At 44.3% G+C, this 23,390-nt stretch overlaps 1 protein-coding gene across 6 annotated transcripts in view; it reads left to right on the top strand.

Moving 5' to 3' along the window:
* Window positions 1-23,390, top strand: part of FLT3LG (fms related receptor tyrosine kinase 3 ligand) — a 236,730-nt gene that overhangs the window by 66,443 nt on the left and 146,897 nt on the right. The window contains exon 1 of one of the 6 annotated variants that reach the window (XM_068242915.1): window positions 4,885-5,004. The exons of the other annotated variants lie outside the window; for them this stretch is intronic. The gene's annotated coding sequence lies outside the window, so the exon portion shown is untranslated. Of the gene's footprint in view, window positions 1-4,884; window positions 5,005-23,390 lie in introns of those variants that run through there. 6 annotated transcript variants of the gene reach the window in all.

Raw genomic sequence — 23,390 nt, 5'->3', positions numbered from 1 at the left:
GTGTGAATGCTTCACTTTCCCATTTATTACAGATTTCGGCTGTCCTCATTATTATCTTAATCCAAACTGCTCCTGATCGATCCCGTTGTCGATCGGGAACTGATGGAACATTTAGAAAATGATTGTCAGATCCTGTCAGTCTGACCGGAAATTGCATTATGTGTATCCAGCATGATGTCCTACCATATTATTATACTGTATTGTGCGTGGCTGAGGGAGACCTTTCAAGAATCCCCCACTTGAAAATCCTGGGTTTGCCCCTGTTTTGGGCTAGTCCAACTCTTTATAGGGGATTCTCAGGGATATATTTATTTTCAAAAGCACTTAGTGAATGGCAGTTTCTCTTTCCAACTGCCAAAAAACTGTGTAGGGAAGAGGGAAGCTGGCCAGCATCATTGTTTAAATCCTTTTTCAGGAATATCTTTATAAAAAATAAAAGCCTTGCTGATAATCCCCAATGGAGAGATGGACTAGTCCAAAACCTGTCACTTCTGTCAGATTTCTATAAACTTGGTCACTCCCAGAGTGCACCTCAAAAAATCTGGATATAGAGCCTTCTGTCATGCTGCCCCTACTCTTTGGAACTCCCTGCCACACCCAGTAAAGACAGCACCATCCCTGGAGCTATTCAAATCCAGACTGAAAAGCCACCTGTTTAGCCTGGCATTTCCGGACGTATAAAATTCTTCCTCTGTACCATGATGGTCTGAGCCATGCTTATGCGCTTTGAGTCCTATGGGAGAAAAGCGCTCTACAAATGTTATTTGTTGTTGTTGTTATTTCTACTGCCTACTGTAAGTGACAGCAACATAGGAGAAAAGTAATGTATGGCTCATTTTACTCTGGAAAAAAATGTACTTCTTATTTGTATATGTTTGCACATATTTTAAATTTTACAGTTTTTCGCTGTATTGCCCCCTTTAAGGTAGATTTACAAATCTATAGAGTTTAAATATGCAGGGACTTCCCTATTCAAATCCTGATGCTTTAGATATGCTGTTGAAAGCTGCAAAAATTGTTCTTATTGGGGAAGGAATTCACTGGGAATTTCCGGGTTGGAAAAGTAATGGGAGACTTTAGTGTGATATGTCTTGTCCTGCAATATGTCTTCCAAGCCCAGCTGCCTTTTCTAATGGCAGGTTGGGGTATTCCCTACTTTCATTTTGTACTGCGTGGTGTCTATTAATATCATGTGATGTAAACAGACCTGAACAGACCTCTAGGGCTTATCAGTGACTGGCAGGTAACAGGGCTGGGAATCCCCTTTCCCCTTTGGTCTGCAGGACATGTGCTCTATCTTTTGTGAATGACGTTCAAAGAGAAACTGAAAATAATGTACAGACTAACCAGCAAAGCTCATGGTGAACCATAACTCATTGGAGTGTGTGGGGCTACAATGGTTAATTTGCAAATATTCAGCAGTGATGCACTGGGAGACGTCTCAAGCTCACTCCAACCTGAATTATTGCAAATTCTTTCTGTTTTAAAAAAGCAAACTTTGTTTTCCTTGAAAATATTGTAATATATATAAATATATATATTTTTTTTGGGGGGGGGAGGGGGGGTTTACAATCTTAATTTATAAATTGTTTAGTCAGCGTTTACATGATTGACATTCTGAAATTTCACAGGTGGTAACGTCCTTAGTTCTGTCCGGTGCATCTCTGCAGAATGTTTTGCTTTCTCTGTGTTCCTGAAGCCAGTAGAAGTCAGTATAAATAACACCAGCAGGGCCCATATGCAATTAACTTTTCCTCCTGTGTTTTCTCTTAGGAGATACATGTTCATCTTCTATTTAATACAGGTAGTCCCCGACTTACGAACGCCTGACTTATGAACGACCTGCCGTTACGAACGGCGTGGATTCTGTGTTTCCATGGGAACAAGCCAAAAAAACAATTTTTGAAATTGGACTTGTAGTTTTTGAGAACATCGATTTTAAAAAAATTCAAAGAAAAATGGCTTTTAAATTTGTATAAGCAGGCACAGAGGGCAGATGTGACACAGAGGGGGACACTGGAGGCACAGGGGGGCACAGAGGGGGTACAGGGGATAGAGATAGCACATTGTTCCGACTTAAGAACAGATTCAGGTTAAAAACGAACCTACAGTCCCTATCTCGTTCATTAACCGGGGAATACCAGTATAACTTTTCAGCACATTGCAATTCAAAAAGTAGGTGGAAAAGTATTATTAAAACTATTTGAAGTATTTGCTTGTTTGCTGGTGAGTTAAAAGGCATTTTATTTGACAAGTTTGAAAATATCACTTAGGAGAAAACGTTGTAAAAACATGCATATGGGCCCTGGCCTTCTAGAATGCTCTGGGAGAAGAATTCTGCATAGCTAAACATAGCTAAACTACGTGGCGCGTAACAATACCAATCATAAGGGGCCCTTTTCTCCCCTTTCTGCAGAGTAGCACAGTGGAGCAGTGACATTTTTACCAGTTCCAGCATTGCTTCCTGTCTCCTCTGATCTTCCTGACAGCCACATGCTCTATGTTGCATACCTCTGGCTCTGAATCAGGGGCGTAACTAGGCCCCACCGGGCCCCCCTGCAGATTTTCTGAGCGGGCCCCCCCCCCCCCCCGGGGCCCGCTCGCGGCCGTTTTGTGGGTGCTGGAGGGGTGGCAGCATGAGGGGAAAGCCTTGCCCACAGTCGGCGGGGAGAGGGGTAGTTCCCCCCTCTCCCTCACCTCGGGGCTCTCCCCTCTGCGCTCCCCTCCAGCTCGTAAGTGTCTGTGGGGCTGTGGTGGGCAGCGAGCGGCGGGCAGATACATACCTGCTTCCGTGCGTTCCATCGGAGACTTCTCCCTCTAGCGGCTGACGTCACTTCCGGAAGTGACGTCAGCCGCTAGAGGGAGAAGTCTCCGATGGAACGCACGGAAGCAGGTATGTATCTGCCCGCCGCTCGCTGCCCACCACAGCCCCACAGACACTTACGAGCTGGAGGGGAGCGCAGAGGGGAGAGCCCCGAGGTGAGGGAGAGGGCCCCGCCGACTGTGGGCAAGGCTTTCCCCTCATGCTGCCACCCCTCCAGCCAGGGCCGGGCCGAGGCATAGGCTGGAGAGGCTCCAGCCTCAGGGCGCAGAGTAGGAGGGGGCGCAGAATTCATTCAGCTGTCATTCCTAATTGTGTTTGAAGCAGAAAGAAATAAGAAAAGGGGATACATGGCAGTGACTGCAAGCCAGATAACTAGATATTAAGGTGTTGGGGAGGTTGTGGGCCCTGTGGCGCCTCTTAGTCTAATAGCAATCAGTCTGTGATGGCTGGGGTGGCAGGGATGGAGGGGCGCACTTTGGTGTCTCAGCCTTGGGTGCTGGAGGACCTTGTCCCGGCTCTGCCTCCAGCACCCACAAAACGGCCCCGAGCGGGCCCCAGGGGGGGGGGCCGGGCCCCCCCGCGGGCGCAGGGGCTGCAGGGCCTATTCCTACGCCCCTGCTCTGAATGCAAGTCACGTGATCACGGGCCGTAGTTATAAAAGCACAGAGCATGTGACTGCCAGGAAGAACAGACAAGACTGATGCATCGCTGGAGGAGGTAAATATTACACTGCTCTGCTTTGCTACTCAGGCAATGTGGGGAGAAGGTACCAGCGAGAAAGGTGTGTAGGTGTGTGTATGTGCATTTTACCAGCCACACAAGGGGGTTTGGATCCCAGTAGTGGGCCCCATGTTAATATTGCTTGGGGAGGTCCTATAAGTTGTTGCTACATCCTGGCTCAAACTGGCAATGTTCCAACCAGAAATACTGTCACTGGCGTGCCCATTTGGATGGGAAGGCAGTGTGCTGTTGTTCTTTTACTGATTACAACAATGCAAATTTGAAGCTATTGAGGGCTACATAAAATTGCATGGAGGGCCGGATTTGGCCCACGTGCCCTGAGTTTGACTTCTGTGCCTTGGAATATAGTGACGTCAGTAATGTGCTGTCCAATTTCTAGTCACCTATCTACATCCTATGTACATCGTTAGGTGTTGCCGGGCTTTGCTTTTACATTTTAAAGGGAACCAGAGAGGAATGCTTTGGTAAAATAGAAAAAAGATTTTATACATACCTGGGGCTTCTTCCAGCCCCATAAGCCTGGATGGCTCCCACGCCGCCAACCTCCGCTTCCTGGATCCGCCGGTACCGGGCCCGTCACTTCCGGCGGACGCGGCCAATTGTCCGCATCACAGGGGGCTCCCTCCATACCCGTACGCATGCGGCTGCGCAGTAAGCAGCCACACGCGTACCTGTATGGAGGGAGCCCCCTGTGATGCGGAGAATTGGCTGCGTCCACCGGCCGACTGACCGACTCGCAGCAATGACGGGACCCGGTACCGGCGGATCCAGGCAACGGAGGACGGCGGCGTGGGAGCGATCCAGGCGTATGGGGCTGGAGGAAGCCCCAGGTATGTATAAAAGCTTTTCATCATCCTCTCTGGTTCCCTTTAAGACACATTTACAAATCTGTAGACTCCAAATGAATATGGGCCTCCTATTCACATCAGAATGCTTTAGATGGGTTGTTAGAAGTCGCAGCTTCAAAAACTGGTCTAAATGTAGAACTCACTAGGATTTCCGGGAAGAAGCAGTAATCTGAGACCTCACTGTCTGTGAAATGTCAAGTCCGTACTAGCACAGCTGTATTTTCTAAAGGCAGTTCGGGGATTACCTACTTTCATTTTCTTCTGCATTTTTTCAATTAAACAGACCTCAGAAGACCTAACTTATCAGTGGCTAGTAACATGGTAGGTAATTCCCCATCTGGAGGTGGATGTTGCCTTGACCATGGGCCGTCCCAGACTGGGAGGGGCAGAAACAAAAGCTCTTCTTTAGGCCTTCAGGACAGGTCTTTTTTCCTTTCTGAATAAATAATCTGAGCTGTCAGGATGCATTTGAGAGCTAGTAAGGGTGCCTGAACAAGCCTAACCTGTCACCAGGCCTTACCTGTGGTGTGCCAGTCGCAGCTTGGAGTGTACCCAGGGCATGCTTGCACTACTACTAGACACTACCAATCGGTAAGCTTTTATCTGTTTTCACTTTGGTGTGCTACCATTTTTACTATACATTCTTCTTGTGGGGATGCTAATTCTAGGTTTCCCCCTGTGGTGACATTTCTATTGCACCGACTTTAGCATGACCTTCAGAGTTTAGCTCATGGCCATTCTCTGCTGTCCAAACAGAGTGAGGCAATACAGTATGTTGCCCAGGGCCAGTTACCTGGGAGGCCCCCCTGGACCCCCCTGAAACAAATTTACCCCCCAGGGCTCCCAGCCAGCTGCCCCCCTCCCCTCATCTCCCCTCAACCTTAATGTGCTCCCCTTCACCATTTTTAGAAGCAGAGCAACTCACCTGTGCAGTCGTGCTGCTCCGTCGCTTTGCGTGCTCTTATCTTCATTCTCTTAGGGACACCTTTTCTTCATTATCGGCACAAGTTATAAGAACATGCGGACGAGTCATGGAGAAAAGGCAGCCAACAGGAATGAAGATGGGAGCATGCATGGAGCAGCGTGCTGGGACAGGTGAGCTGCTATGCTGCAAAAACAGTGCAGGGGCCCTGGGGAGCTCAGGTTGGGGGGAGACCTGTGGACCCAGCAGCACTCAGGGGGCCTGGGGCAACTGCCCTCTTTGCCTCTATGATAGCGCAGTCCCTGCAGTTGCCCCTCCCACAGAGCCTGCCGCTAGCTCCCTCAGCTAAACGGTTTCTAGTCATGAGATTTTTAAATGCCTGTTTCTCATTTTACACAAGAAAAGTCACATGACATGAGCACTTAGATTACTAAGGTGTTATGGTAGTTGGTATATTTAAATGTGTGCTTGGAAATGGGCATTAAACTATAATATTGTCTTTATTCCACCCTATGGTGAAAATGTACATTTAAAAGCAAGAAAAAATGGTCCAGCTTGTGCACAAGGCCTAAGACGGTTTCTTCTTTGTCCACTTTGTTGTGTCACACTGCAATACATAAGGTCTTGTGTTTGGAGATTGTTTCAGTAAAGAATGAGAAGAGATGAAATATGTGTTATCTCTACAATAGCTGCCTGACCCTTGCATGTTCTTCCCTCTGAGGAAAAGGCAGCTCATGTTTTATTGCCTTTGTTTCATGAAAAAGGTACAGACCAGCCTCTGCTGCACAGAAATGTTGTAATGTTATGAAATCTACTGCTTTTGCCAATTATTCTTTCCAATTTTTTACGTACTCGTTTTTACTCCCTCGGGGTATGTAGATTGACATTTGAATCTTCCTGATTCTATGGCAAATAACATGGAAAATCCTCTGAAGGGTGGACCTGCCCAGAAGAAAACCAGTAGTGTAGTGATGTAAAAGATTCCGAAGTAGCAAGGAAACTAAAACAGAAAAATTAATGAATTGTTGAAACATTAAATGACAACTATTAGAATTAACTAAAATTTTAAATGCTAAATATATTTACAGTAATCACTAGCAAATAGCAATACGAAGGCTTTTTTTCATCTTTTCATTTTTATGTGAAGAAAATATGACATTTACAGAGAACAGTTTTAACTGTGGGCATTACTATGGAGGACTGTGTCCAGCACATCCAGCATACAGAAACAGTCCTCACTGGCAGTAATCCTGTGAGTAAAATATCTTCAGAATTATAGAAAGCAGAAATATAGCTTCAAATAGTGTGTAAATAACCCATCAGCTGCTCCTGTGTCTCTGTCTGCCTCACATAGTGTAAAATAAACAGAGATTGCAGCGATAAAGAGTTCATTCTGAATGGGGAGGGGGACATGCAAAAACAGGAAAAAGTACAGGTCCTTCTCTTCAGATCCTTTCTCTGTAGCTGATAAATCACTCAGCTGTTCACATATGATCTGTGTGTGCGTGAGCAGGGCAGAAACAGACAGTAAATCATTCCTCTGTGAATAGTGACAGAAAAGTGGAACCTATCTACATGGTAAAACTCTAGCCCTGACGCTACAAAAAGCAGATACACAAGCTGATACATAAGGGTTTGTTTGTTTTTTACACAGGCTGTAATCAGAGACTTTTGAAAAGCTTTCTATTGTTTCTGGCTAAAAGCCATGTGGAGTTTATATAAGAACATTTGATCGTTCTTCTTATTCTGCACATTCATATGTGCTCTCCACACACACACACACACACACACACACACACACACACACACACACACACACACACACACACACACACACACACACACACACACACACACACACACACACACACACACACACACACACACACACACACACACACACACACACACACACACACACACGTAACAGGCTCAGTCGATGCCAGTCCTGGTCTACTGCGCATGTGCTGACCTCCTGCGCATGCGCAGTAGACCCGAATGACATCACTGAGCCTGTAACGGAGCTCACTGCGGCTGAACGGCAGACCGCGGGAGGACGGTGTGGGACTTAGATGTGTTTATGGGGCGGGAGGAAGCCCCGGGTAAGTATCAGAGCTGGGCTGTCTGTCGTCTCTGAGTCCCTTTAACCAGTTCAGGACCATAGGCTTACTCCCCCCAGTGACCAGGCTATTTTTTACAATTTAGTGCTCTGCACCAACAGAGCTTTCTGTTGGTGGGCTCTGATCGTTAGTGTAATGTTTGTTTATTTTTTATTTATTTATTTGTATTTTTATTTGAAATTGGTATATTTTAAGTTTATTTGTACTATGCCCCTCCCTCCTCCTGCCAGCCAGTCAGGGCGATCCTCTCTCATAGGCATAAGCGGGGATAGCGATCGGAGCCTCTGTACAAGGTAAATAGATGGCGGTTTTGCCGTCTAACAGTCTGCTAGCGGCGATTGCCGCTGGGAGACTGATGATGGAGCGGAGCTCCATCACTGAAGGGGTGATGTGAGCGCATTGGCGCATGCGATCCCCTGTAAAACCCTGCCCCAGGACTTGACGCCATTTGGCGTTAATTTGGCGTTAGGCGGTCCTGGGGCTGCCACCTTCTCAATGCCTATCAGCGTTAGCAATCGAGAAGGGGTTAAGTTGGTCTACACGCACAGGGGATGTCCACAGAAGCACGCTAAAGTCTGGTCCCAGTGGCAAAATTCACCGCTTACTAAGCTAGATGCTACGTCTATGTAGGGCCAGGGTTTATATGTGTTATAAATGGTCAATGGTGATACCTGGGATCTGAAGTTTTGGATTATGGATACTAGAGGTATGCTTTGTTATTAATGTATATAGTTAACTAAGTTACTTAGTGTTATAATTTTTCTGATGCATACAGTAGATAAAGTAATCATCTTACAATATTGTTTAAGTATTTCGCACAATTTTTTATGATTGATTAGACTTTACCAGATTTCTGTGTATTTGTGGCTGTATCATTATGTTGAAGGTTATACAGGTAGCCCCCGACTTCCGAACGCCCGACTTACGAATGACCCGCCAATACGAACAGCATGAATTCTCTGTTTCCATGGGAACAAGTCAAAAAAAATTTTTCAAATTGGACTTGTAGTTTTTGAGAAAATCGATTTTAAAAAATTCAAAGAAAAAAATGGCTTTTAAACTCCTATAAACAGGTACAGAGGGCAGAGGTGACACAGAGGGGGACACTGGAGGCACAGGGGGGCACAGAGGAGGTACAGGGGGCAGAGATGGCACAGTGTTCCGACTTAAGAACAGATTCAGGTTAAGAACGAAGCTACAGTCCCTATCTCGTTAACCAGGGACTACCTGTACATAAATACTAAATTCTGTGCAAATGTTTTATTGTGTGCACTTTTTGCCTATAAAGTGTTAAAAAAAGAGCCTTTCTTGTACTGTAAAACAGGAAGGGACTTCAGACAGTTTCTTACTAGGGCTAGTATTATATGTGCCCATGTTTATCTCATCATGTCACTTCAGGTACTCTTTAGGCTGCATTCACAGTGTGATGTTGTTACAACGCAGCTTACCGCACTACAATGCTAATCCTATGCGTCATGCGATGTTAGCATCGCACTGTAACGTGTAGAGTTATGGTTACGCACTGCTTGCAGTGCGTTATCTCTAAACGCACACATTAACAGGTACAGGAAAACATACTTTTCATTGCCTGTATGCTTTACTGTACCTACTGCATGCAGCGGTAATGTAGCGTTAATCTGCGTTACCACCTTTTTTTTGCGTTCGTTGTAATGCTGCGTTGTGTCTTTACTGTTGCATTACAACGCAACGTCCTACTGTGAATGAGGCCTGAATCGTGTAGCTCTTTTAGATTCTTTCTCCGTTAATTGTCTCAACACTCCATTCAGCGAGAGTACATCTGCTGCATTTCTATTACTACCTATTAGGGCTCTTTTTAACTACATGTGATTCCAACTTCGATGCCATTTTACATACGATTCCAATTTATGATGTGATAGTCCCACTGTACAATGCAAATCCAATTTGTGATTCTGCTTTTCACTGAATGTAAGCAACACAAGAAAAAATGCCAAAAAATTGCAGCAAGCAGGACTTTTTTTTTTAATCACATCAAACATCAGAATCACATGTAAAATCGCATCGAAATCATATTCGCATGTAAAATCTCATTGAATTCGGAATCACACGTGGTGTAAAAGAGCCCAAAAAAGGTCCGGCATGCTGCGTTTTTCTGCTTGTGTTGCTAGCCTCCAGTGTAAATTGCAAATCAGAATTGCAAATCGGAATTGTTATTTGCAGTATAAAAAGAAGCCTTTGGGCTCTATTACACTACACGCGATTCCAATTTTGATGCAATACAAAATGGCCTACATGCTAAGTTTTTTTTTTTTCCTGCATTTTTCTTGTTGTGTTGCAAGCATCCAGTAAAAATTGCAAAATGGAACCAGAAATCAGATTTTCGATTTGCAGTGTAAAAGAAATCTAAAGCCTAATACATACGTTCAATTATAATTGCCCAATCACTGGCCATTTTTACCACCTCCTTGTAGTATGACAGATATTGAATACTGTGAGCAGTTTATGTGGGTAAACCCTTAGGGATCATTCACACCTAAAATCGCTAAACGCTAGCGATTAGCGTTTTGCGCGGGTGATTTTTCCGTGATTTAATGCGGAAAAAGACACTGTACAAATTTGAGTTTTTGGAGCGATCGTGATTTACGGTTCTATGAAGGCTAATCTTGATCGCTTTAGAATTGCTGCAAAACTGCTGCAGGTAGCACGTTTGCGATTGGCGCTAATCGCAAAACGCCTGCGATCTGTGCCAATCGTGGCAGTGAGAACACTGCCATAGGGTAGAATAGCACTACGCTAGCTCTTTGGCGATTAGCGGGAATTGCCCGCTAATCGCCCTAGTGTGAATGGGACCTAAAACTTCATGGAGGTGGTAAAATTGGTCAGTGATTGGCCAATCATAATTGCAAGTGTGTGCCAGGCATTAGTCGGTGTGACTATTCCTGGGTGACAGTAGATGTCACAATCAGTTAATACAATTACCTCACACCTGCTGCAGATTTTAGCAGATAGAACACATTGACATGCCAGCTGTATGCTTAGCTTAGGGCTTTTTCACATTACATGACGCTTGCAGCAACTGATTTCCTGAAAGCGGTATGATCTGCAGCGTGACGTCGGGATGTTACGGTGCGACGCTGATCAGCGGCGGTAGTTCTAATTCACCCGAGGATGAAAACGCCGGTGCCGGACGATTAAAAGCTCCCGGCTGCGTCGTACCGCAATGCGCTAAAACGCAGCGTTAGATGTGAAAGGTAAAATGAAAGTCTGTGAACTTTCATTTTACCTTGGTTAACGCAAACTATTGACTTTGTGTCAAAATGCCAGAAATCAGCTCTGGTGTGAAACAGCCCTTAGGGGAGTGCAGAGTGAAAGATAATGAGTTACATTATTGCTATATTGCTCTTTGGAAGGAGATTAAAAGCGGTATGTTTATACTTCATTCATTATTACATCATGCCTTCTGTTGGATCACTGTTTGTAGAACTGAATATAAAGTAATGAGACATGATTGCTTTATTGCCATTATGTGTAGTAAACATGCTGGAGGTGTGACAACCTCGTAATATGAAGAGCAATGAGAGTCAGTGACTGCACCTTCCTGGTAAGTAAAGCATTCTGAACAAATGGTGCCTATACACGGTACAATAAAAACGTTCAATTTTCCTGTTTATTCGACCAAAACGATCAAATCGAAAGTCAAAAAGAATCTTTATTTTCGATCAAGAAAAATGAACGAATATCCCATTTTTTTCAACAAAAATCTGATCGGACATCGGAAAAATCTTTATATTCGATCTAATGGAATAATCGAACAAAATTATCTACTCAGAAAAAAAGAAAAGAAAAAATTGTACCATGTATGGGCAACATAAGAGGGATATTGAGGCTGACATTCAGGGCTGGAACCCACTACAAAATGCTATCGCTAATCGCAATCGCTAGCATTTTGTATGAGCGGTTTGTAAGCGATTTCATGAGCGTTTTTGGTAGTGATTTTAAAAAGTGTAATCAATTTGCCGGCGGTTGTGTAGCGATTAGCGTTTAAATTCTGATTGGTCCTTTCAATTAATTTTAATTTTGTTACAGTGTGCAGTCATGTAAAAACGCTAGCAAAATCGCTCTGTGTAGGTTTTGACGAGTGATTATGTCTGCGTTTATATACTTTAGATTGCAGAAACGCTAATTGCTAAAAATGCTGCATGTCCTGCGTTTTGCGATTTGGTAATCGCAATCGCTCCAGTGAAATTTGGCCCATCCATTAACATTAGCTGAGCGTTTAGGGAAATCGCTAGCGGTTTGAATCGCCCCCTAAACGCTCACAAAATCATTCTAGTGGGTTCCAGCCCTGAATTCCTTTTAAACAGTTCAGATTGGCTGGCTGCTGATCCTCTGCCTCTAGACCTGAACAAGCATGCAGATCAGGTGTTCTGACTGAAATCTGACTGGGTTAGCCACATGCTCGTTTCAGGCGTGTGATTCAGACACTACTGCAGTGCAGCCAAAGATATCAGCAGGACAGCCAGGCAACTATTGTTTAAATTAAATACAGTGGTTTGCAAAAGTATTCGGCCCCCTTGAAGTTTTCCACATTTTGTCATATTACTGCCACAAACATGCATCAATTTTATTGGAATTCCACGTGAAAGACCAATACAAAGTGGTGCACAAGTGAGAAGTGGAACGAAAATCATACATGATTCCAAACATTTAAAAAAAAAAAAAAAACTGCAAAGTGGGGTGTGCGTAATTATTCGGCCCCCTGAGTCAATACTTTGTAGAACCACCTTTTGCTGAAATTACAGCTGCCAGTCTTTTAGGGCTGAAACCCACTAGAGTGATTTTTTGAGCGTTTGGGGAGCGCATTGAATCGCTAGCGCTTTCCCTAAACACTCTGTCAATGTAAATTATTGTAACAAATTCCACAGTAGCAATCGCAGGACATGCAGCATTTTGAAAGCGTTTGCGCTTCAATGTAATGTACTGAAGCGCTGGCAAATTGCTCATGAATCGCTACACATAGCGATTTGAGTGCGATTGCAAACTGTAAATAAAATTATAATACATTGAAAGGACTAATCAGAAATAAAATCACTAATCGCAAATCGCTACACAATCGCTGGCAAAAAGCTTACACTTTTTAAAATCGCGCCCAAAAGCGCCGGAAAACACTCATGAAATTGCTTACAAACCGCTTATTAAAAATGCTAGCGATTGTACTAACGATTTGCGATTTGTAGTGGGTTCCAGGCCTCAGGGTATGTCTCTACCAGCTTTGCACATCTAGAGACTGAAATCCTTGCCCATTCTTCTTTGTAAAACAGCTCCAGCTCAGTCAGATTAGATGGACAGCGTTTGTGAACAGCAGTTTTCAGATCTTGCAACAGATTCTCGATTGGATTTAGATCTGGACTTTGACTGGGCCATTCCAACACATGGATATGTTTTGTTTTAAACCATTCTATTGTTGCCCTGGCTTTATGTTTAGGGTCGTTGTCCTACTGGAAGGTAAACCTCCGCCCCAGTCTCAAGTCTTTTGCAGACTCCAAGAGGTTTTCTTCCAAGATTGCCCTGTATTTGGCTCCATCCATCTTCCCATCAACTCTGAACAGCTTCCCTGTCGCTTCTGAAGAGAAGCACCCCCAGAGCATGATGCAGCCACCACCATATTTGACAGTAGGCACTGGCGTAACAATAGGGGAAGAAGCCCCTGCTCCCCCCGGGGCCCGCTCATGGCCGTTTTGTGGGGCTGGAGGGGTCGCAGCATGAGGGGAGAGCTTTGCATATCAGCGGGGAGGGGGGACAGTCCCCCCCTCCCTCACCTCGGGCTCTCCCCTCTGCGCTCCCCTCCTGCAGGGCTGGCGCTACCATAGAGGCGAAGGGGGCAATTGCCCCAGGGCCCCAGAGCTTGTAGGGGGCCCCAGTGGCTACAAGAGGAAATTTTTTTTTTCAAAACGGCCTTATAGTTTTTGAGAAAATCGATTTTAAAGTTTCAAAGGAAAAAAATACACATTTAAAAACCTGCCAACTTGAATGGTTAATAGCAAATGCACCTTAAATGCTAGAAACCCTAAATTTGCAGGATATGTTAAGGAGATCATTGGGAATAAGAGGAAAAAACTATTTTTCAAAAAGACCTTATAGTTTTTGAGAAAATCGATTTTAAAGTTTTGAAGGAAAAAGTATACTTTTAAATGCAGTAAATGTCACTTTTAGTAGCAAACTTAACGGTAGTGTAATTTTACAGGCATCAAAAGAAAGAGCAATACATTTCCTGACGGGGTTTCCAGGGGTCTATACGCAGCCGCAGCGCTTTGGCTAGGGATCGCTATACAGCCGCAATATGGCTGTATGAAGATCCCTGGCATTTTTTCCTATTTTCCCAATTTTTTTGAAGTTTAGAGTGTGGGAATTTTTTTTTTTTAATTATGTGGGGTCCCCCATCCTGAAACTTTTTAACCCCTTATCCCCCATGCAGGCTGGGGTAGCCAGAATGTGGAGCTCCGACCGATTGGGGCTTCAAACCCTGACTATACCAGCTGCAAAAAAGGTCCCTTAATGCCGATTTTTGTTCCGGGGTATCTGTTGGGGGGCCCCCCCAGGTTTATTTTGCCCTGGGGCCCCATTGTTGCTTAAACCGGCCCTGCCCTCCTGCATCTATCTAAGGGGCAGCAGCGGTGGCGGCAGCTATTATAACCTCCATTCACCACGGAGGTCTCCGATCTGCAAGGGCTTCCAGGAAGTAATGTGAAGCCCTTGCAGATCGGAGACCTCCGGTGGTGAATGGAGGTAATTATAGCTGTCGCCACCGCTGCTGCCCCTTAGATAGATGCAGGAGGGGAGCGCAGAGGGGAGAGCCCGAGGTGAGGGAGGTAGGGATTGTCCCCCCTCCCCGCTGATGTGCAAAGCTCTCCCCTCATGCTGTGACCCCTCCTGCCCCCCCAAAATGGCCATGAGCAGGCCCCAGGGGGGGGGGGGGGGGGCTCGCTCAAAATCTTGCAGGGGCCCGGGGACTTCTAGTTACGCCCCTGACAGTGGGGTTGGTGTGTTCAGAGTGATGTGCAGTGTTAGTTTTCCGCCACACATAGCGTTTTGCATTTTGGCCAAAAAGTTCCATTTTGGTCTCATCTGACCAGAGCACCTTCTTCCACATGTTTGCTGTGTCCCCCACATGGCTTGTGGCAAACTGCAAATGGGACTTCTTATGCTTTTCTGTTAGCAATGGCTTTCTTCTTGTCACTCATCCATAAGAGCCAACTTTGTGCAGTACACGACTAATAGTTGTCCTATGGACAGATTCGCCCACCTGAGCTGTAGATCTCTGCAGCTTGTCTAGAGTGACCATGGGCCTCTTGACGGCATTTCTGATCATCGCTCTCCTTGTTCGGCCTGTTAGTTTAGGTGGACGGCCTTGTCTTGGTAGGTTTACAGTTGTGCCATACTTCTTCCATTTCTGAATGATCGCTTGAACAGTGCTCCGTGGGATGTTCAAGGCTTTGGAAATCTTTTTGTAGCCTAAGCCTGCTTTAAATTTCTCAATAACTTTATCCCTGACCTGTCTGGTGTGTTCTTTGGACTTCATGGTGTTGTTGCTCCCAATATTCTCTTAGACAACTTCTGAGGCCGTCACAGACCAGCTGTATTTGTACTGACGTTAGATTACACACAGGTGCACTCTATTTAGTCATTAGCACTCATCAGGCAATGTCTATGGGCAACTGACTGCACTCAGACCAAAGGGGGCTGAATAATTACGCACACCCCACTTTGCAGTTATTTATTTGTAAAAAATGTTTGGAATCATGTATGGTTTTCATTCCACTTCTCACGTGTACACCACTTTGTGTTGGTCTTTCATGTGGAATTCCAATAAAATTGATTCATGTTTGTGGCAGTAATGTGACAAAATGTGGAAAACTTCAAGGGGGCCGAATACTTTGGCAAACCACTGTAAATATGGCAGCCTCCATATCCCTCTCACTTCAGGTGTACTTTAACCTCCTTGGCGGTAACCCCGTGTGTGACACGGGGTAAGCCGCCGGAGGGTGCCACTCAGGCTCTGCTGAGCCGATTTACATAATTTTTCTTTGCTACACGCAGCTAGCACTTTTCAAGCTGCGTGTGCATAACGATCGCTGCCGCTACCCGCCGATTTGCCGCTATCCGCCGCACCGCCCCCCCAGACCTCGTGCGCTGCCTGGCCAATCAGTGCCAGGCAGCGCTGAGGGGTGGATCGGGACTCCCAATGACGTCACGACGTCAGTGACGTCATCCCGCCCCATCGCCATGGAGACGGGGGAAGCCCTCCAGGAAATCCCGTTCTTTGAACGGGATTTCCTGAAAACGGCTGCGCTGCCCCCTGGCGGTTTTTAATAGACCGCCAGGGGGGTTAATGTCTGGTACACACCATGCAAATTCCCGTCTGATCAACGGGTTGCATCTATAATCTCTGAAAAGTCCGATCAGATTTATGATCATTTTTCCGATCAATTTTCCAAACACTTCTGTACAAAATCGATCAGAATCCTATTCGGACCTGTTGGAAATTATCAATTCGACCCGTCGATCTGACAGGAAATTGCACGGTGCGTACCAGGCATGAGATCTTATGTTTTACAGAACAACTGAAGTGAGAGTGACATGGAGGCTACAATATATATTTCCTTTTAAGCAAAGCCTGGCTGTCCTGCTGATCCTCTGCCTCTTATGCTAAATACACACAATGCAATTTCCTGCCCGATTGACGGGAATCCAACGATTATTTCCGACATGTCCGATCTGCTCCTGCTCGATAAAGGGCTCAATTGTGAGAAGATCCTGGGAAAATTGATCCCGTTATCTATCAAGAGCAGTGTGGACATGTACACACAATACAACATCTTGTCAGATTAACCATCAATAGGACGGGATATTGAATAGTTTGTACATAGCATAATGCTTTTAGCCATCTTTTTGACTTAAGTATGACTGGATTATCTGCATGCTTGATTGAGATTCTTCTCCAGCTCCTGCAATGTGCGGTTCCTGTGTTTGCAAATTGGATGAGTGGTCTTACCTGGCTTCATTTTGTCCAGATATCTTTTAAGAACATGTGTTAACTATACAGATTTGTCTTTATATGTGGAGGCCTGATGAAGGGTCTATCCCGAAATGTTGTCGCCTCAATATTTACAACTGCACTAATCTTGATGTTAATCACTTCTGTATGTTCGCCATTTTTTGCTATGGAAAATGTTTCCCGAAGGATACCTTTTATGAACATTTTTGTACAACTGTTGTCTTCAATAAAGACTTTTTGTATTTTTGCATATGCATTCTTCAAGTTTCTTCAATATTTTTGATATACATATCCTTGTATTGGTATAAAGTCTATGCGGGTGTTGTGGCACACCTTAGATGATATTGTTCTTTTTGTTTCCCTTTATAGGGAATATGAGATACTACTGAAGCCAGAAAGATCAGCAAGAAACCAGGCAATCTGCATGGTTTAAAAGGAAATCAATATGGCAGCTTCCATATGCATCTCAGTTCAGGTGTCCTTTACAGTAATGCTTTAAAACTGACCCAAACTAAAAATGATTATGCCTTGAAAAATAACATTACATTTTAAAGAGAATACAAGATGGGCATTTTTGTAAAAAACAAAAACAAAAAACAGACAAACATGCTACCTGAGCTGGAGGGCTAGATGGATCAGGTAGCCTCAATTACCACCGCTCTCCACCACTCCTGTGACCATATATCAAGTACTTTCATTTTCCGTAACCCCTGGGGCAAGCTCTGCTCTGTGTGTCTCATCACAGAGAAGAGTGGAGGTAGGCGGGGGAGTGGCAGGGGAGAGGCAGAGCCGCTCAATGAGACCTGGGGAAGGAGCGTTAGGAATAGGAACCCCCCCAGTTGGGGTTTTGCAGGAGTTCCTCTCCTGCAAGGGATGCCCCTTATTCCCATGAAAGCCAACAAGCAGTATTTTGGCAATTTGGAGGGGAGGTGGGGTGTGGCAGAGGAGCAAGCATGGCACAGGGGGGCAGAGAGCGGCGCATAGGGGACACAGAGGCATGTCATGGACCAGAGACCTCTGTGTACCATCTTCACCCCCTGCGCCACCTCGGGTACACTTTATTATGAAATCCTGACTTTTTTTTTTTAAATTCATTTACTGTAACTAGTTGCAAGCTGCAGCCTCTCCTCCACATACCATTCTGCAGAGGCAAGGGATCTGGCAGGATCGTATTGACGTCTGGGGCAAATAATATGTTGGCTCCCAGTCCCAGAACTGCAAAAAAAAAACTGCAGAAAAATCACATGCATTTGCACCATTCAAGATGGTGATAGCCTGAATTTGATGCAGCAACCCACATATCAAAAATGTTCAAAAGTGGGTGAGGTTTAGTGAGTTAGGGCCCTATCCAATTTACTTTTTCTCCTATGTTTTCTCCTTGGTTATATTTTTACACCTCATCAATAAAATGCCTATTAAAGGGGAACTGAAGAGAGAGGTATATGGAGGCTGTCATGTTTATTTCCTTTTAGACAATACCAGTTGCCTGGCAGCCCTGCTGATCCTCTGCCTCTAATACTATTAGCCATAGCCCCTGAACAAGCATGCAGCAGATCAGGTGTTTCAGTGGTTCAGACTTATAAGTCAGATCTGACAAGACTAGCTGCATGCTTGTTTCTGGTTTTAATCAGATACTACTGCAGAGAAATAGACCAGCAGGGCTGCCAGGCAACTGGTATTGATTACAAGGAAATAAACATGACAGCCTCCATATACCTCTCTCTTCAGTTCCCCTTTAAGCCACCAGCAGGCAAGAAAATACTCAGAATAATTTGATAGTACCTTTCCACCTATTTTTTGGTACTTTATCAATTGCAGAGAGCTAAAAAGGTATTTTAAACAGAAGAAGAAAAAATGATCTCCTAGGAGAAAAGTTAGGAGGAAAAGTGAATTTGATGGGGCCCACGATGGTATTGATGTATGTTTTGCTTGCTGTAGGGGCAAGATGTCAAAGCTCTTTTTTATTTCAGTTCCTCTGTGAGTTTTGTAATGCTACGCACATAAAGCCTGTGGCTTTGTTGTGTAGGCTGCTTTCTCCTTATTTGTGTCTGGCAAAGCAAAGACTTCGAGTGGAGGTCAAGGTATGTTATCTCCCTGCGCTTTGTACTTCCAGTTTACAGGGTGATAAGTTAATAATTGTAACAGATGGCACTATAGGGGCTTGACATTTACAGTAAGGTGTGCACATAAAGAACGCCTCCAGCAGTAGTTCAGTTCCGAGTGCTGTACAGACGTGTTCTGTTGCTACGGAGGGGGGACAATGGCTTGGTGCATGACAGAGTGGCTTACAGCAGGAGGAGTAAAGAAAAATGCACTTAGCTGAGATGATCTGAATCTCCAAATCTCTCGGCAACACATTAGGGAGGCTGTACATAGAGACAGCCCCGACCAGCCACCGTGTGTGTGTGTGTGTGTGTGTACAGTATGTACATATATGTGTGCTTGTATGTATGTGTGTGTGTGTGTGTGTGTGTGTGTGTGTGTGTGTGTGTGTGTGTACAGTCAGTATGTACATATATGTGTGCTTGTATGTATGTGTCTGTGTGTACAGTATGTACATATATGCTGGGCCGGATTTCTGCAAAGGCCACGGCCTAGGGCGGAAAAAAATCAGAAGGATAAAAGGGCGGCAGGACCTGAGAGAGATAAGAGGCTGCATGTCAAAATAAATCATTTCTCCTGCTCCGAAGCTCCCCGGCTTTGCTGCACACACAGTCAGAATTCCAGAGCTCCGTGTATTTTCCTTACTTCGTGGTGTGCGATGAGACAGTGCTATCTCCTGAACATACAAGCTTCAGTTTATTGCCAGGGGTGAGAGAAACATGGATCACAATGTAGACACAATTTCTGATTCAGTAAGGTAACCATTGCAACAGAATTATTTCCACTTTACAACTGGGCTAAACAATGTATTGCTGGTCAGTCAGACTCTGTTAATGACTTGAGCCATTCCTTCTCCTCTCTCCCCCTGGATTGTAAATCTTAAACAGAAAGATAAGGTTTTTTTTTCCTTAGAGAGATTTATGACAGCCCCTTCTAAGCTAAATCTTAACCCCTTGCTGGCTCATTTTAAAGGCAGCAGTAATGTCTGCAGTAGTATGAGATAGACAACTTCTCTATAATTATAATTGCAAATGTACTGTTGTATACTTTTGTATTGTTACATTCTGTTTTGTATACCAAAAGTAATAACATACACTAAAAATTAAAAAAATATATATTTGTACCGTGTTGGCAAACAGTAAAAAAAACAACTGTGAAAGAGTCAGTACAATAAATACTATAAAATAAATGCAACAGATCTGTGATTACAGAAGAGCAGAGAGGGAGATGAACGCAGCTCTGCTACTTCATGCCTGGTACACACCATGCAATTTGCCATCAGATAGATGGGTTCGAATTGATTATTTCTGACAGGTCTAATCTGATTTCTGATCATTTTTCTAATCGACTTTGTATAAGTGATCGGAATATCGATTCAACCCATCTATCTGGTGCGTACCAGGCATTAGGGACTCACTGCTCTGACAGGAAAAACAATCATTCATCATTTTTCAGAGAGAAAACATTCATAGGTATACACAAGTCACTATAACAGGCATTTCCTCCTGCAAACAAGTGATCGTTAAGGCTCATACACACATCAGACTATAGTCTTCCGAAAATGAAAGATCACAGACCAATCTTACCACCATTCATGTAGTATGAGAGCCATACCTTCACAGTCTTTTCTATGGAGCTGAACTCCCCATCAGAAAAAAATCTTTGCAAGATGCTGCACACACAGATGCTGTACAGACACAAAAGATCAGTATCTGCAAAAGATCTGTTCCTGCCAAAGATCCGTTCCTGCAAATTGCATTCATAGTCTGAGAGATCTGCAGATCATCATACACACCTTGTTTAACTGACATTCATCTGCAGATCAGACAATCATCTGCAGATCTGAAAATCCATCCTGGTGGATCTGATCTGCAGATGAATGTCTGTTAAACAAGGTGTGTATGATGATCTGCAGATATCATAGACTATGAATGCATTTTGCAGGAACTGATCTTTTGCAGAAACAGATCTTTTGCAGCTACAGATCTTTTGTGTCTGTACAGCATCTGTGTGTGCAGCATCTTGCAAAGATTTCTGTCTGATGGGGAGTTCAGCTCCATAGAATAGACTGTGTAGGTATGGCTCTCATACTACATGGAAGGGGGTAAAATTGGTCTGTGATCTTTCATTTTCCAAAGACTATGGTCTGATGTGTGTATGCACCCTGAGTGTGTGTGTGTGTGTGTGTGTGTGTGTGTGTGTGTGTGTGTGTGTGTGTGTGTGTGTGTGTGTGTGTGTAAGGGGGGGGGGGATTGGGGCGGTTGGTGGTACCGGGCCTAGGGCACTAGGAAGTCCAAATCCGGCCCTGCATATATGTATGCTTGTATGTATGTGTGTGTGTGTGTGTGTGTGTGTGTGTGTGTGTGTGTGTGTGTGTGTGTGTGTGTGTACAGTATGTACATATATGTGTGCTTGTATGTATGTGTCTGTGGGTGAGTTCATTGCCAGCAAAGGATTTTTAACCAAGTATTACATTTAAAATTCATTGAGGTAGAGTACAGAACCAGAATTAGAAAAACGTTCTTTGTCTTATTTATATGTATGTACTGTATGTTTATGTATGTGTGTGTGCTGGTGTGTGTGATCACGTGGAGTCTGCCTGCATGTCTGTCACATGTTTATGTGCGTGTGGGTGAGTGCGTGTTCATACATGCACACATTCATGTATTTGTGTTTCTGTGTGAGGAGCTCTCTCCTGTCCTGAGCAAGTTATCGGGTTTCATTTGTCAAATTTAAAAAGGATTTTCATTGCCTACTAACAAAGACTTCTCCACTTAAGTTCCAGTCCTCTTGTTAATGGCTTTGATTTATAGGTCCCTGTGGGATTTCAGTCAATTAATTAAAACAACATTAAGAAAAGAATGATGTTTACATTGTGAGGGGTCCAAGTCAGAAGGATTGAAGGAGAGAAAGATAAACAGCTAGCTGCTTGTTTTACATATAGATCAGGGGTCAGGAACCTTTTTGGCTGAGAGAGCCATAAACTCCACATATTTTAGAATGTAATTCCATGAGAGCCATACAATATGTTTCAAATTGGCACGGTGTGCATGTGCAGCAGAGGGTTGTCCCTGTTGCCATGGTGATGTGTATACAAGTGATGCTCCGGGCAGCGGAAGTGTCAGACACGTCCTCAGCTTCTCTTGGGTTTCAGCAACATCATAAATTTCCCAGAGAGCCAGACAAGATAAATACCGACTAACAGCTTGTACAATTAGCTAGCTGACTTGGGTGTTGATTCACTTTGTGGGACGAGATCCCCGCACTTTGGCTCAATAGGCTGCCTGTCACTTGACATGCAGCCTATTGGGCCAAAGTGTGGGGATCTCATCCTACAAAGTCACTGGACCTGACAGGGTCCAGAGTGGGACAATTGGAACAGCTGTTCGTTTTGAGGTAGCGCGAGTAAGTTAGTGGTGCATGCTACTGAAAATGTTATTTGAGCTGCCAGTCTAAGCTGCGCTGCTTGAGCAGTGTAGCTTAGTGAATCAATCTCTACTGATTTGTATGTGAGCCAGATGCAGCCATCAAAATAGCCACATCTGGCTCCCGAGCCATAGGTTCCCTATCCCTGATATAGAGAGAGTGAAGGCGGGGTGACCTGCATGACTCTGCAGAGTACATCACCAGTATGTATTTGTATACTGCTAATGAAATGGACTGTGATGTAAACAGTCTATAGTAATATCACTAAGGACTTTACTCATGGGAGCTGCGACTTGGTAGTGCTCGGCATGGGCTTTGGAGATGCGACATGATGCGTTTTGTTGCTGCTGGGTAACTCCACCCTCTGTCATAAAAAACGTGCCTCTGTTGAAGCGGCTGTCAAGCTGCAAGCTGTGCCCCCACTGCTGTTCGTTGTCTACCTTGTGATGTGTCACTGATTCATGTGAACTGAAATGTTTAACAGAGGTGACACAGTAGTATAAAAACAATTAAAATCTGTTTAAAAAGAGGAGGCAGTGGTGGACTTACCTCCTCCAAGAAGACACCAAAAATCGTTGGTTAAAACAAAAAACAATTTATTCACAATACTCCAATACTTGGAGGAAGTAAGTCCACAACTGCCTTCTCTTTTTAAATGGATTTTACTTGTTTTTATACTACTGTGGGGTCTCTGTTAAACATTTCAGTTTATAGTCTAGTCACTCTTGGTGGAGGGGTGTTGCCCCATCTCAACGATCTATAGAGAGCGACTTCTTAACCTGAGTGTGGTCAGGTCTAATCTCCCCACGTGCCATTACAGTGGTTACCTTGGCGGTAACGCTGGTTGGTGAATATATTTATTGATATTATTCTTATCTTGGTATTATGATTTACTACACTATATTGGGCTCTCAGGGCCAGATTTATGAAAGCATTACTGACAGTTTTTTTCTTCTTTAACTGTTCTAACCAGCAAGGGGAACTGTTCTGTATGATAATAAGAAACTTCTCAAATCCTACTTAATAGCATTAGTTTAGCGTGGATTTCTCGAGCTGCACTGCAGTTAAGAAAAGTGCAAATCCATTCCTAAACTGCTGCAGATTAAGAAGTGCTTTATAGCAGTTCTACATATAGTGCTGCAGTGCAGGCTAGGCATGATTTGTGAAGGGCTCCTCCCCCCTCCTGTCAGGTGTCCTGTGAAGCTGTTCTGTGCTTAACCCTTCCAGTGCTGGGCATTGATACAATACAGCAGATATATTGGTTACCTCAGTAATTTCCCTCACACACTGCACTGTCTCAGAAACCTTCCTAACTCCTCCTATTCCTAACAGTTTAAGAAGGAAACTGCGCTATCTAGTGATTTCTTGGGAT

Source organism: Hyperolius riggenbachi, chromosome 6 (assembly GCF_040937935.1).
Source record: "Hyperolius riggenbachi isolate aHypRig1 chromosome 6, aHypRig1.pri, whole genome shotgun sequence".
In the NCBI taxonomy this organism is placed as follows: domain Eukaryota; kingdom Metazoa; phylum Chordata; class Amphibia; order Anura; family Hyperoliidae; genus Hyperolius; species Hyperolius riggenbachi.
The sequence above is the reverse complement of the archived record's forward strand: the minus strand, read 5'-3'. Positions and strand labels throughout refer to the sequence as shown.